We start from the raw sequence: 15,244 nt of genomic DNA, 5'->3' as shown, positions 1-15,244 counted from the left end.
ATCTTTATCTTCTTTACTAATAATAAAGCTGAAAGTCTCTCTGTCCGAAGGATGTCTGGATGTCTGTGACGCGCATAGCGCCTAGATCGTTCGGCCGATTTTCAGGAAATTTGGCACAAAGTTAGTATGTAGCATGGGGGTGTGCACCTCGAAGCGATTTTTCGAAAATTCGATTTTGTTCTTTTTCTATTCCAATTTTAAGCCCATTTTTCACAGAAATTTAATAAAATGGGAAAGAATCTTTATCTTCTTCACTAATAATAAAGCTGAAAGTCTCTCTGTCCGTAGGATGTCTGGATGTCTGTGACGCGCATAGCGCCTAAACCGTTCGGCCGATTTTCATGAAATTTGGCACAAAGTTAGTATGTAGCATGGGGGTGTGCACCTCGAAGCGATTTTTCGAAAATTCGAGTGGTTCTTTTTTCAATCCAATTTTAAGAACAAAAATATTATAAAATGGACAAGTAAATTACGAAACTATCATAACGTGGAACCGTAACATGGGTACAAGCCAATTGGCGAGAAAATTCACCATGCATTATTACAGGCGAACCAAAAGACCTTTTAATTTTTCTATTATGGGCAAAGCCGTGCGGGTACCATTAGTTACAGAATAAATGTGTCATCTTATATCTAGTTAACGCGACAGTTTGTGAATAGATTAGTGCAGCATTTGTACAGTAAAAGTACTCTGTGGAGCGATATTTTAAGAAAATTATTCAGTGACAAGGCATACTGGCGTAGTTGAATGTAGTTTTGAAATTGAATACTTGGAAAATCAAGATCAAAGCGATAGGATAATTACAGAAGAAATCCGAAAGAATGCAATGGAAAACATTTTGAGAAAAAGAATATAGTGTGTTTTTAAATGAAGAGAATTAGGAGTGGAAGATTTTATTTCGAAGCAGCCGCTTAAAAATTCGAAAGAAATGACAGCTGCAATGCCAGCTTCAGTTCATCCCGAAATTTCAATCATCCAAAATCAAATAAAAAAACCCCAGTCTCTTAGACGAAATACGACCAATCAACAAAAACCTTCAACACCGTCGAAACACTCATCACATCTCAAAAAAACCCGCCGAGACTAACAACAACTAAAATCCTCCTTTATACCATGCGCGATGGTAGTTTTTCTCCTCATTAAAAGAGACCATAAGAATTAAAATAAAAAAATAAAACGATCGTCGGCAGGCTGTGGCTAAATGAGAGAGGACCAGACCGTCCATCACACAATCCCCTTTTCTCGTCTTTCGGAAGCTGTTCGAAAAGAGCACCCCCGCCCCTCCACCTCATTTTTTTCCTCCAGACTTACACTATAATTAACTTCTTAATGGCAGTCACGCCGCTCGGACCGTTGCCTTGGTTACGCCGCAGCTCGGAAATAGGTGCGGCCGGCACTTAGAGCCCGATAGGATCGCGATGGAAGTTTTTAACATAAAAATAATCCTCCTCTCTCGCACTGTTAATAAATGTACATAAAAATGCGATAATGTAGCAGTCGCCAAAAACGTTGTAGCTGGAAATTGTTATTAGTGGATTATTATTAAGGGAGGACACGCATTATGAATTCACAATTACTCCGTCGGCGACAGGTGAAATATCCCGGATTAGTGCTGCAACGGAATATTTAGGGTTAGTACGAGTCCAGGGCAGCAGAGTCGGATGATTTTAGGGTAAAGAAGTCGGATGATTTTAGGGTAAAGAAGTCGGAGTCTTGTCTTTTTCCCTCCGACTCCACTTCCTTGGTAGTCAGTGTCCATTGTATATATAAACGGTTCAAAATATTGCTCTTGGCTAAGAATTAAACAAGAGTAACGGTACCAGTAACAGACATGCTTAAGACATTGCTCTCGGGTTAACTCATTATTTTGAGCCTTGTATTTATAGACATTTAAAACTATTTTTCTCTCATGCAACTACATCTCACCGAACGTTTGGCTGCATCTGGATCCGATGAATCAGTTAATTCTATTTTTATTTGTTCAATTTCGAAAAAAGGTCCGACCTCCAGTAACAGACACCGAAAATTCTGATGATACCCAGTAACAGATAGGATGAGGAAAAAATAAGTAAGGGACAGAATTCCCCTTTTCTCTTCAAAGTGTGCAAAAGTTCTTTATTTTTTAAATCTAAAGCGTTGTTAAATTTAAACGAACTTGAAGCACCAGCTGACCTCGGGGCGGCAGTTCATAACCTTCCACCACTGCCTTGTAAATACCAACTGGCTCATAAAACTCACTCTGACAACACTTCATGGTTGCATCGCATTCATGGGCAACACAAGATCAGTTTTACCCACTAAAAATTCTGATTATTTAAATCCAAAATTATGACTGTCTGTTACTGGACCATTGTCTACTACTCGAACGGTCACGGCTTGCTACTCGATTTTTGATCGCCCATTTTATGATAGCTCTTCATGTGATCCACTGCGGACTTTCTCCTTACAATTCTTTTAGAAAAACAGATTAGAAACATCTTAACTCGGACCCTTCCCCCTCTCAGAAAATAATAAATAACTGTAGTTGCGCTAACGAGTGCAATCAGTCAAGAAGTTTATGGTTCTGAAGATTTACATTGAATCAAAAAATTAGTATATTCAAATTAATGGGGAAAAAAAAAGTTTCAAAAAAAAAAAAAAAAAAAAAAAAACTAGAAGGCGGGCACCAGGTCTTGAACTGCTTTCTTTTAGATTTGAAGGGACCACAAATTCTTGATCGTATTGAGATTGGTAGAGTTGCTTCACCAGTTTAACACCGAAATTCATCTTTCTGTTTAAAATCTATGAGTCGATTTAGAGATGTGACACGAAGTAAAATCTTGCTGAAAGATAAAATGTTTCACTAAATGTGTAACTGCTGTGCCTCAGATGAAGCATCATGCAGTATTACTGATAAACAGAGAAAGTCACGCAGTGTTTTATTTTAAGATATATATAAATTCCCAATCCCAGCAGCCCTCATGCACCTACAAACCAAGAACGGTGTGTCGAAGTGGAGAGAACGTCTTACACAAGATTTCTCATACGCTTTTCTTTTTAAACGTCAAACCCGAACACCTTTTCTTGTTCACATATAATTCAAAAAGAGATTCATCACTGAATATAATATTTTTCTAACCTTGTTGCCATTGTATGAGCTATTCTTTGCTCCAGGAGAGCTGTGCACGTTTCTGCATTATGTTTATCTTTGGTCTTACTTCGTAGATCCGCAATTAAAACTGCAGTTTATGCAACCGTCCACGTTTAGTTGACATGCATAAGATAACTATACATTCTGTCCAACACTTATGGACGTAAGAAGCATTTTTCAACGATTATTTTGGACAATTTACTTTATTTTGGGTTCATCTCTACGAGGTGATACAATTTTTCTACCTTATTTACTTTGGTTACTTTTTAGTTGGTCAGTCCTTCTATATTCCTTTAAAATCTTACTCACCACAGATTTTAAAACGTTTATTTGAATTGAGTTGGATAGTTTTTTTTTCTAACTGAGAAATGATACAATATGTAACTTCGTTTTTTCCCCCCCTAATTATCACCTTGACGACCCATTTTGAGCAATAAAAGGCTTTTAAAAGAGCGTAAAATTATCCGGGCGCCAAGATCTTGTGACAAACTTTAGGTTAACAGGTATGCAAATATTTTCACTACTTTTTACCCTTCACATTAAATAAAAAGATGATTCTAATTTTTTTCACCCATACAAAACATCTATATATTTTTCCATTGTGTTAAAGATCCATCAATTGTTAAAATAATATCTGAAAAGTTGTTTAAATTGAATTACCCATTCATGAGTAACGAGTTTTAGTCTTTTTAATTTGCATGCGTTCATTTTTTCCGACTCAGGGACAAGTTTTGTTCAAACAGTTTTGATATTCTATTATTTTGTATTTGGGTTGTAGTAACATAATTGATGTTCGGTAAATGGGAAATATGTTAAAAACTAGAAAGTCGCCCGTCAAGGTATGACGGGTGAAAATTGCTTCTACTCTTCTGCATTTGAACGAAGCCATTGCCTGTTTGGTGATATCTTGATGGTTAAAATTTTAACCCTAACACCAGTGGATTAACCCTAAACTCCAGTAGATGGCGTTCATTGTTTTCGTTTCTTCATTCCCCTGAAATGACACAGACTTACGAGTAAAACTGTTAAGTTACGGTTCCAGTTCATCCTTGTCACAATAAAGCCTTTCCCAGCATGTTAAACATTCCCAAAACATGTTATCAAATTGCCATGCCGTAGCACGAGTTTCATTGTTGAAACACGCGGGTTACTCGATTATCGGCTATTGTTCATATGTTTTTATTTTCGAAAAAGTGGTCATCTGATACAATTGCATGGAAGCGATTTTTTTTAAAAAAATGTCTCCTTTTGAGCTCGGCTGCAGATATGACTTTTGTGCTTAGCACGGTAGAATACGTAATTGATATCTTCACATAATATTGAACTAACTTACATTGACTGCCTCAGATTTTGATACGTAATTAATGTATTAGACAACAACAGAAAAGGTGATTAGTTTGCATGATACAAAAACTACTCATGGAAAATTAATGGCACATGTTTTTTGCTTTGCCCTGATCAAATGAAACTGGATTATTATTATTTTTTTATTTAACGGTGTGGTTGTGTACACGACAACACATAAAAAAGAACGAGAACACTTGTGCTTTTAACGCATGTCAAATTCTCGATATACATATCGAATTTACAATTTCTTTTATATTCGATGTTATATACAAAAATCGACATTATACAGTTGCACGGGTTCGGGATTTTAAAAAAACCTTGCAGTATAAAAGAAAAAGCGAAAGAAAAAAAAGGGGGGGGGGAATTAGATCGAAGTTACTGAGAGCAGATCATCAATTTCATCGAATCAGAAGAGAAATGAATTCCGCAGCTCTTCAAGTCTTGTAGTAGTTGGCGAGCCTACTTCCCCCTGGGGGCACAGAACATCTTCAGACTTCATTCACAACCACACACCTGCCCCTCATTATGTGGCCGCACACACTCCATTACACCCCGGTGAAGGAGGGGGGGGGGGGGCAGCACAATCCCAGAGACCCATTTCTGGGTGCGAGGCCTTGACCCTGACAAGTGGTAAGAAAAGAACAGTGAGCGTTCCTTTGCTGTTGAAGGGGAGAGACATCCATCCCCCGGTGACACTTCTGATGAAGGAAGTCATGGACCCCGGGCGAACACTTTCTAGGAAGCAGATGGTAGTTTTCTTTGAAGTAAATTGGTTAAATGGACTGTCCTAGGCCGTTTCTTGGACGTTATTGCAAAGAATTTTTAAGTTTCTGAAATGCGTCGATCAATCAGATTTGCATGATTGTCTGCTTCTTGACATAAATGAATACTATAAGCAAAGCCATTAATTTGGTTTCTCAGTTTGTTCAATCGTCATACACTTGGCAAATAAGTAAACTTCTCTGTTAGCTTTTACACATACACATCACGCAAATTCTGGGAAGCTACCCTTAAAAAGTTTCCAGTATAGATAATTAGGAAGTTCTTCTTATGATGTTAGAATTACGCATGGAAAGTGAAGCAAAACATTGATAACAAGAGTTTTTTTTTTTTTTTTTTTTTGTTACTATTCTATTGAATTGAGCGCAAGCTCTCCTTACAGTCACAGTAACTTGATTTGGACCTGTTTTATGTCAGACAAATCTTCGCTATTAAAAAGTGAAATAATTTCAACGCTTTGACTAATCAAATATCTCCTGTTTGAAAAAAAAAAAAAAAAACACCTAACAATATTGCTAAAGCGTACGTCGCAAAACAAACAGCTTTGTCCTGATTAACTACCAATAAATCCCAGAATAGTATAAAATGGACCAACCAACAGCAAGTTGAAAAAAAATGCAAAAATTTAAGAAAAAATTTTTTTCCCCTTAAAACAATGGAAGAAAGAGCACGTCTGATCTGTTAGTTATTACCATGAACGAAATCTGCATTTAAAACGATACTCATTGCCAAAAATAAGACTTTTTGAGACGCGGCTTTCTTGCTCTGGAGCGCAGATTTATGCTGCCTTAGTTCAATACTGAGACAAATAAAAAAAAATTACTGTTTTGAAAAAGAAAAAACATTTATTTGCTGTGCTGTAATTTAGGAAATGACCCACACAAAACCAAACCAAAGAGGGCATTAACTGGAATTTAACTATTCAACACATTTCAGTTTAGAACTCTATTTGGTGCAAACCTAACCTGGCATCATTGTCCAGGCATTTAACTAATAAGAGCAACGATATTCTAGCCATAATCAAGAAGTCAGAACGTAATATTTTTGACTTAAAGGAATCGTGTCATTTATGGAAGAAAAAAAACTGAATTGAAGAATATTTCGCCTATGAAGATGCTAGTTCCGAAGACTTCTAGGTGGTAGAGTAGTCAACGATACGTCAAACCAAAATACTTGAAAGTAAAGATGGCAGGCAGGGCCGGATTTGGAAGTGTGGAGGCTCCGGGGCAACGAAGGAGTGGAGGCCCTTAATAAGGGTTCGAAAAGATCATCATATTTTCGAAAATATCCGATACTTTGATATATTATAGGGGTTTCACCAACTTAAAGGGCTAAATCCTTTCTTTGGTAAGGGAAAAAAAAGAGTGCCCCCATGCAATCTATTGCTAATAAAAAAAAGTATAACAGATTTTTAATGATTAATTCAGAATTCTTTGTTATTATTAAAAAATGTCAAAAAAAGAGGGAAGTGAGAGAAAATCGACGTGTTCAACAGATATTTTCATTTGAAAATTTCCATTCAAGCCATTTCGTCAAATATTTTTTCAATTTTTGAGCTCAAGAAGGGAGAAGTTGTAAGAATGACCTGCAAAGTTAACCATTTTTCGGATTTTTTTTTTACTTACTTTATTTCTCTTTAACTCATAGGTACAAATTACAATTAAATGAATAAAATATATATATATATTGCTACTGAAATGCTTGATCAAATAAAAAATTGATAGTAAATGGATACTTGAAATCAGGGCTTTCTGATATATCGATAATAATAATATTTTTATGCAAGCATTCTTTGCAGAAATACAAAAAAAGTCTGGGAGAAAAAACGTAAAATTTGCTGACCCGTGAAAGTACGGATATTTTGTAAAAAATTTATTGTGGGGGCCCCTTTGTTGTGGAGGCCCCCTGGGCAGTAGCCCCGCCTGCACTCCCCTAAATCCGGCCCTGATGGCAGGGAGGGGGGGGGGGGTGAACTATGATGAAAATCGACCTCTTCACCTGATACACGTTTTTATCAAAAATAGTAACAAGTGCTCATATTTTAGTCGCCCGTGGCAGCCTGGTAATGACAAACGACTGAATGAGCCGGTGTGAGTGAACTCTAGAAGCAACCGGTTGGCCTCCTACAAAAACAAACAAGAGAAGCCACCAGTTGTATATCCGTGCCAACCGGCTCGTCCCATAGCTCCTAGGGATAGTTAAAAACAGACCGTGACGACAATTTTGTCTTCTTCCTGTGGACAACCACCTTGATTTCACCAGACAGTGGCAAGTAAAAAAATATAAAAAGTTACGCCTCCATGAGAATTACAATTTTCGTTTCCGATTTATTTCCGTGACTGGATTACGGACACGATTCACTAATATTAGTACGGTGGTGTGCTATATTATTCGACCCGTTGCAGATAATACTTCCACAATTATTTTTTATAATAATTCACGGGTAAGTGACACAAACATTCTCAAGCAAAACAGCAACTATTTTGTAACATTCAACGCGAACTGTATATTATTCAGAAGATTTCTCTTTTCACTTATTAAGCTGAATTTAATGCTACAATTGAATTTCCAAAATAACATTTTGGATTATCTTTTGAATAATGTACATTTTTCGATGAAAGTTGGGTCATTTCACGGTAATTTAAGACATTTATGCAGAGTTCGTAACGTGACCTTTTTTTACCATAACTTTTAAACTTATTGTTTGATTAGCATACACTGTTAAAAAAAACCTGAAAGTTCAGGTAGTTTTCTGACTGATTTTAACAGAATATTTCCGTAATGCTTCAAAACGTATTTTTTCCTTCCAACAACAGAAATATCACGACAGGAAGTGATGAAAACATAATTTCTCCATTTCTAGGGTTGCCGCTGTGCTGTACTTTGTTAGTATTCTGATTAGCCTTCAAGTTATGATAAACATCGCACTGTTACATGTTGTTAATTAAAAGCTTATTTAGAATAACAACTCAGATGCCGTAGACAAAACAGATAACTTGCTATTTCATGTCTGGAAAGTAATATACTAGTACTATGTCGAAACTGTTTTTACGCCTTTGGGCCTTGTAAGTTTGGAAAAATGTTTGCGCCATTTTCAGACAGGCAGATGTGTTTTGATCGCCTTGGTGATTTGATGTGGGTTTTACTGAGTCAGTATTAGAATATTATTGCGGTGTATTATTTTGCTCAATACTTCGAAATTCTATTCGTTAGACGACGTTCGTCGTCGTCGACGACAATTCTATTCGTTAGTCATATTGTGTGTTCTAGCGGTGAGAATAGTTTTAGGATCTCGTGTTATCCATTTAAAATAAAGGCTATTGGATTACTTGTGTCCAGATGCAATGGAGACACTTAAATTTAGCACCGCTGGTCACATGTAAGTATTGTTGAATATCTTTGTACATGTTAATATACAAATGTATTTTTCTTGTTAATGTGCATTTGATAGAACTCCGATGGTAGCTGATTTAGAATTTATAGAACTATTATAAAGTTACTGTTTTTGCTCTAACGCGTTGTATTCTTGAAAATCATTAAAAAGTTAACTGGCCAACATTTCGTACCAACCGGAGATTATCGGGGTATGCGAGCAAGACAGAAAAAATCACTCAGTTTTTTTTTTTTTTTTTTTTTGGACAGATTGAAGGTAAACATTTTGAATCTCTAAATAAAAGTATTTCTTGCTGTTATATTTTTTGCGAAAAGGCATAGTAGATTGTTAATCTTTGAAAATACAATTACAATTTTGACAAGAATAAGTTTTCTTGACTACTTAGAAATCTGGAAACATTCATTACTCCTTTCGGGATTTCATTTATAATAAAAAATATAAATTATTTAATTTATTTCCTTAGGATCTCATCCAACAACTTGTTTGAGATTATTGCAAGTTTCTTGTAAAAACATTTCGGATAAAACGAACTGATTGATATGTTTAGCCTAAGTATAATGATTATGCGCTAAAAATCTATGTTGCTATTCCAATGAGTGAAAAATGCGGAAATACCGGGGGGGGGGTATACATCATCTGAGTCAAAAATTCTTCACGTGTATGTCAATGATTCTGCTTTTAAACACAGTAAATTGGTATACACTCCAGTCAGGTATATTATTCCATGATAAAGTCAACCGGTTTTTAGTGGTATTTTATTTGACTCATTCTTCAAATAAAAATATTCTATTTTTCATATATGCTTTTCCATGCCACCCCAGACAATGTATGACGAAGAGAATATCGAACAGTATCAGCATCAAAAATTGGTGTCATATTTAAATCCACTAATTTCCTTGCTGGTACTTTTCGATTATTTTTATTCATCTGAAGGTGCAAACTTCGAGATAAATGCTTGAAAGGTAAGTTATCAAGCAAAAATTTCACTAAAATATATTTTAGTAATAAATACAAATTTAAAAAAATAATAGTTTTTGAATAGTTAAACTATTTTTCTATTATATATTATTTTAAACATAGGATAGAAAAACGAGAATGAAATTTCAGTAAAATATGTGAAAATGAGAAACGAAAAAATAGCGCAACGAAAAATCAAGAACCGAAAGTTCTGTAAAGACACACAAAGTTTAAAAACGGAAAAATAAATGAACGAAAAATTTAAAAACGGAAAAATAGATCAACGGAAAGAAGAGAAATGGAATTTTCGTTAAATCACGGAAAATTTATAAATGGAAGAACAGAACTAAACGGAGAAATGAGAAATGGAACTTCTGTTAAGTCACGGAAAATAATTGAACGGAAACGCAATATTTACGGCAACTTTGCTGCCGGTACTTTATCCGTTATTTTCAGGAAAATTTTTTTAACAGTGTATTATTTTATTTTGAGCTTTTCCTACCAACCCACCAACTCAAATTAAAATTTTTTGCAAATCAAATAGGAAATTAAAAAGTTATGGCAAAAAAGGTCACGTTACGGACTTGACATAAATGTTAAAAATACTGTGAAATGACCCAGTTGCAAAATTCTCATCGTTTTGCTTATAGATTTGCCTACTGAAAAATAAAATATACGTATTGATAATCATTTAAAAAAACCAATAACTACCTAACAATGTATCATTGATTCCAAAGGAAGGCAGAAAACTTCAGAGGTGAAATTTTATAATAACTTTCGCAATATTCCGGGACGTCCGTGTTATATAAATAATACATGCAACACAGGTAACGACTTGTTTTATCTGTTCGTCATGTTTTATTAGTCAAAATTTTATTTAGGGAAATGCGACGATGGAAAATCTTAAATTCCAAAAAGGCACCTTCAATCAAAAAAGTTTATGAACCATAGGTATAAACTGAAGAATATTTAACAGTCTTTAAGCATTGTATTATGTTCTAAAAATAGAAAACAAAAGTAAAATCAAAATTTTATGCGACGTCTTTTGGAGAGTAGTTACTCAGTGAGGTATGTCAGTTGAGCAACTTTCACTCAGAAAAACTGAAGTCGAAAAAAAAAACCCCCACCAGTTTTTGTGCGCCATTTTCTAAGAAATCGTCGTCAATTTCACAATTCAGTGCAGTCAGTTCTTAAAATTATACATATTATAATCAGGGGAGATTTAGCGCAGGACTTGTACTGTTTATCTAGAAAAACAAATCCCTCCTTTCACATAAAATTGGTCACAACTCAAGCTGTGAGCAGCAAAAAGATGAAAGTAGACATTTCGAAATTTTGAGTAAACCGCGTTAAAATTCTGATCGTATCCTATAGGTGAAATTTTTTTTATAAATCATGCTGTATAGAAGTACCAACAGGACTACTTGTACTATCTCTTGTCCCTAAACAGAAGATAGGTTCTCCTACCGTTTGCAGTCCAAATTTTTAATTCTGGCACTTACATCCCTTTGCTTCTCACTGCCTCAACTTAGGATTCAATTATTTTTCAATTCTCATTTACTTTTCAGTAGTAGTAAACTTAAGAACTCACCCCAATTATAATATTGGCAGCAAAAATTACTCACAGTACTACAGTGGAATTTAATTAGAAGATGCAGTTGTTAGCCTCTTACACAAGGATGCCATCGATTCCCCCCCCCCCAACTTTATGTTTGTAGGGTTTGGGGGGGGGGCCTCTTTGTTTAGAAAGGGAAGCTACATAACTTTTGATGGAGATGCGCCATTGCTCTTGGGGAGGATGGTTGAAAGTAAATTTAATTACAATTAATTGGTATGTACAGATTACGTACACGTGTTAGGGCCGGAACCTTAGTGGATACACAAATATAATCGTCGGTGTTCAAAGTCTTAATATGTGACCTGCCGAGGAAAATGTACAAGATCAACGATCCAGTGCCACCGCTTTTCCAGAGGCGGCGTAATGATGCCGTTTCAATTTTCAGACCCCCCCCCCTCCCGAAATAGTATCCTTCGCATACGATTTCAAGGTAGCAGCGCAATGAAAGACGTTTTTTTGTATAATATATGCCCGAGGCAATTAACGCATTGGTTGAGCAAGACGTTGACGTACATATAAGCCCACGGCAGTTCAGGAGATAACAACGACAATTTCATAGCTACAGAGTTCGTGCATCTGAAACTTTTTTGCGCTCGTTTGAAGATTAAAATTTATCACTGAAACTTAAAATGTAGATAATTGCGCTGGATTTGAATATTCATTAATCTTAATTAACGGAGAATCTAAAATTTCTTCTTCAGCAGCATAGTCGAATTCCATGCAAACTAGCAACGAATTATCAGGAAAAAGTAGTAAGAGAAATGTAAATCGACTTAACAAGAATCGACTAGAAGACAATTATTTTCAGTATTATTCCATTTTATAAGCGGCTTATGCAAAATAAGCAACGACTAGATGATGTGACTGTTGCTGCAGGGGTTTTAAATGCAGAATATCAATTGGAAGAAGAGGAACAACCTTTTTTATAATGGTAATGTAAAAAAAAATGTTAAGATTTGGCTTACTGAACACGTTCAGCATAAATACTTGATAAATTAACTATCTCTCCAGTAAGAAGAACAGCCCGTTCTGTCAATATATCAAAAGACTTGAGTTCCGTACAGTTTCTTAATTGTACTTTTCATGTGTTCATTTTATGTCAATTTAATGACACTCTATATTGTGGACGACTTGCATGTTTTATCATTTTTTCCCCAAGTCGGGAATTTGGAAGGCAATACGCAGGAATACGAATAATGGAATAAAACAGACTACACACCGATGGGAGACTTCGATAAGGAACTCGTTTTTCTAGGTGGTTATTGATAATGCCGCGACGTCTGACCTCAGGATTCATACTAGTAAAGAAAAATCGTGGCAACGGATGCAAACAGACGACCGAAAATAATTTATTGCGGACTTATTTGGAATGCGTTGCCGTTCTGTAGCGGTATATCTCAGCGACTGCGCGAAAGCAAAATAAATAAATAAATAAATAAAATAAAGCACAATCCATTTTTCGAAACAGACGTCTTCGCCAATGGCACATAACAGGAGTTCCCACCTAGGAGGGGGGGGGGGTCATGGCGGTTCAAACTGCGCCACTGAAATTTTTAAGGGGGGGCTCTAGCTTTGGGAGAGGATCATCTCGATATTTAGGCGGGGGTGCGCCCTTGCAGTATAGGAAAATTGGGCGCCGAGCACATTGAGCCCAATATTACCGGCACCCAATATGCTCGGCGCCCTAAATGTTTTGCGCCCAATCTTCCCATTTCGGCGCCCTTTACTTACGAGGTGGGCACTCCTGCATATAACTAAAGAGAAAAAATCTGTACCGAAGTGTCAACATTAAGCTCTCGATTCAAAAGATGTGTACACAACCGCAATCCGAAACAACAGAAGCAAAAGTAAAGTATAAGCAGTTAACAGGAGTGCTTTTTCATGATCATTTGAAAATTTTGACCCTAAACTTTAATGGCGCCTATATCCTTCGGAAAACCGATTGGGACCCTTATTTTTGCCATTATATTTTTTGTCCTTATGTGTACTATCCCCCTTAAAGGTTTGCCCAAGAGTTCAGAAACAGCATCTGGGAATTATTTCTTCTTTGTAAAAAATGTTGTTTACTTTCGACAAAATCATAGGTCGAGAAAGTACGCTGCCCAATGCTTGCCCATATTGCAAATGATTAATCTTTCAAATGAATTGATGCAATGCATCTTAAAATTTTTTTTTTTTTTAAATACCAAATCTAAAGCTATAGCAACAACCAGTGGCGAGCAAATACTTAATTAAAACACCAGAAAGCACAAGAATGAATGGATTTTCTTTTCTCATAACTAAAAATAAAACAGCGACGGAAAATCATCATTACAGAATAATTTATGTTCAGTTAAATTAATGACTGTTCGATTTTGATAGGAAAGAAAGAGAGAAAATAAAATTAATTTTTTTTATTCATTAAATCTGGAATTATTGTTACCGCTGCTTGGAATCATTTGATTATGGTCAATCAAAGCAACTCAAAGGCGATGGGAGGGGTCCGGACTCCCTGTACCGTCCCCTAGTTTGCGCCACTGGCAACAAGTTCTAATCGTTTTAAAATATTTTCAACATATCGTATAATTGCAATGTTGTTGCATAAACGCTCAGGAGGGCACTAAATGGAGGTCACGAGAGGTCATTTTGACCTTCAAAAAGTTTCCTTATTCGGCAAATTTTGTTCTACGATTCGTTTTACAAAATTGCAATCATTCGGCGAAATTTGGAGTTCCATTCGGCAAATTGAAAATTTCCGCCCTTCCAAAAATTTTACTTCAGGACGACGTTTTCAATTATATTTTATGTACCTTTATTTTTCAAATTAGTTGAGACAGATCAGCGTTTCATTTAGCACTAGTGGTACCCGCTCGGCTTTGCCTTTGAAAATTAAAAGGTCACTTGGTACACCAGTATATTTACAAATAATGGATGATGAATTTCTCGCCAATTTGCCCGCCCATGTTACGTTCCACGTTGTGATAATTTGCTCCGTAAAATGATCTTAAAATTGGAATAGAAAAATAACAAAATCGAATTTTCGAAAAATCGCTTTGAGGTGCACACCCCCATGCTACAAACTAATTTTGTGTCGAATATCATGAAAATCGGCCAAACGTTCTAGGCGCTATGCGCGTCACAGAGATCCAGACAGAGAGAGATCCGAACATCCAGACAGAGAGACTTTCAGCTTTATTATTAGTAACTAGTGGTACCCGCACGGCTTCGCCCGTAATAGCAAATTAAAAGGTCTTTTGGTTCGCCTGTATATTTACAAATGATGTGTAGTGAATTTTCTCGCCAATTGGCTTGTACCGACGTTACGGTTCCACGCTATGATAACTTCGTATCTCGCCAATTGGCTTGTGCCCATGTTTTGGTTCCACGTTATGATGATTTCGTAATTTATGATATATTTTTTTCTTAAAATTGGAATAGAAAAAGAACCACATCGAATTTTCGAAAAATCACTTCTAGGTGCACACCCCCATGCTACATACTAACTTTGTGCCAAATTTCATGAAAATCGGCCGAACGGTTTAGGCGCTATGCGCGTCACAGACATCCTACAGATATCCTACAGACATCCTCCGGACAGAGAGACTTTCTGCTTTATTATTAGTAAAGAAGATACGTATATTATACTGACGAATAATTGAGACTGCAGGTAAATGAGTACATTTTAAAACTTTCTACTGAAAACGCAGTGAAGATACTTCGGCAGCAATGGGGAAAAGTTTTTATTTCGAGGGAGTATTCAGGACAAATTCGTAAGTGGGTAAATGGATAAAATTCCAAACGGGGTTCATTCCGGAAAATCCATCAATACCAGGTAAGGGGAACATAAGAGCATGAAAAGGAAAAAAAAGTTTTGGCGGCAACGTTCTGAAAAGTTTCTAATCTCCTGCTGCTGGTGAGAAGTTCTTCCGAAATTTGGCAAAAAGAAACATTGTACTCGAACTTGAAGCTCCTGCTCCTTTTGGAACGTTTCTTTTTTTAGAGCTTTCAGGAAACATGCTCCCGGGGAAGAACGGAGAG

At 36.2% G+C, this 15,244-nt stretch overlaps 1 protein-coding gene across 1 annotated transcript in view; it reads right to left on the bottom strand.

Annotated features, from left to right (window-relative positions):
• Positions 1–15,244, bottom strand: part of LOC129223323 (mucin-2-like) — a 75,735-nt gene that overhangs the window by 25,859 nt on the left and 34,632 nt on the right. The gene's annotated exons all lie outside the window — the stretch shown is intronic.

Source organism: Uloborus diversus, chromosome 5, assembly GCF_026930045.1.
Source record: "Uloborus diversus isolate 005 chromosome 5, Udiv.v.3.1, whole genome shotgun sequence".
NCBI classification, from domain to species: domain Eukaryota; kingdom Metazoa; phylum Arthropoda; class Arachnida; order Araneae; family Uloboridae; genus Uloborus; species Uloborus diversus.
Note: the sequence above shows the minus strand (reverse complement) of the source record. Positions and strands in the feature narration are given on the sequence as shown.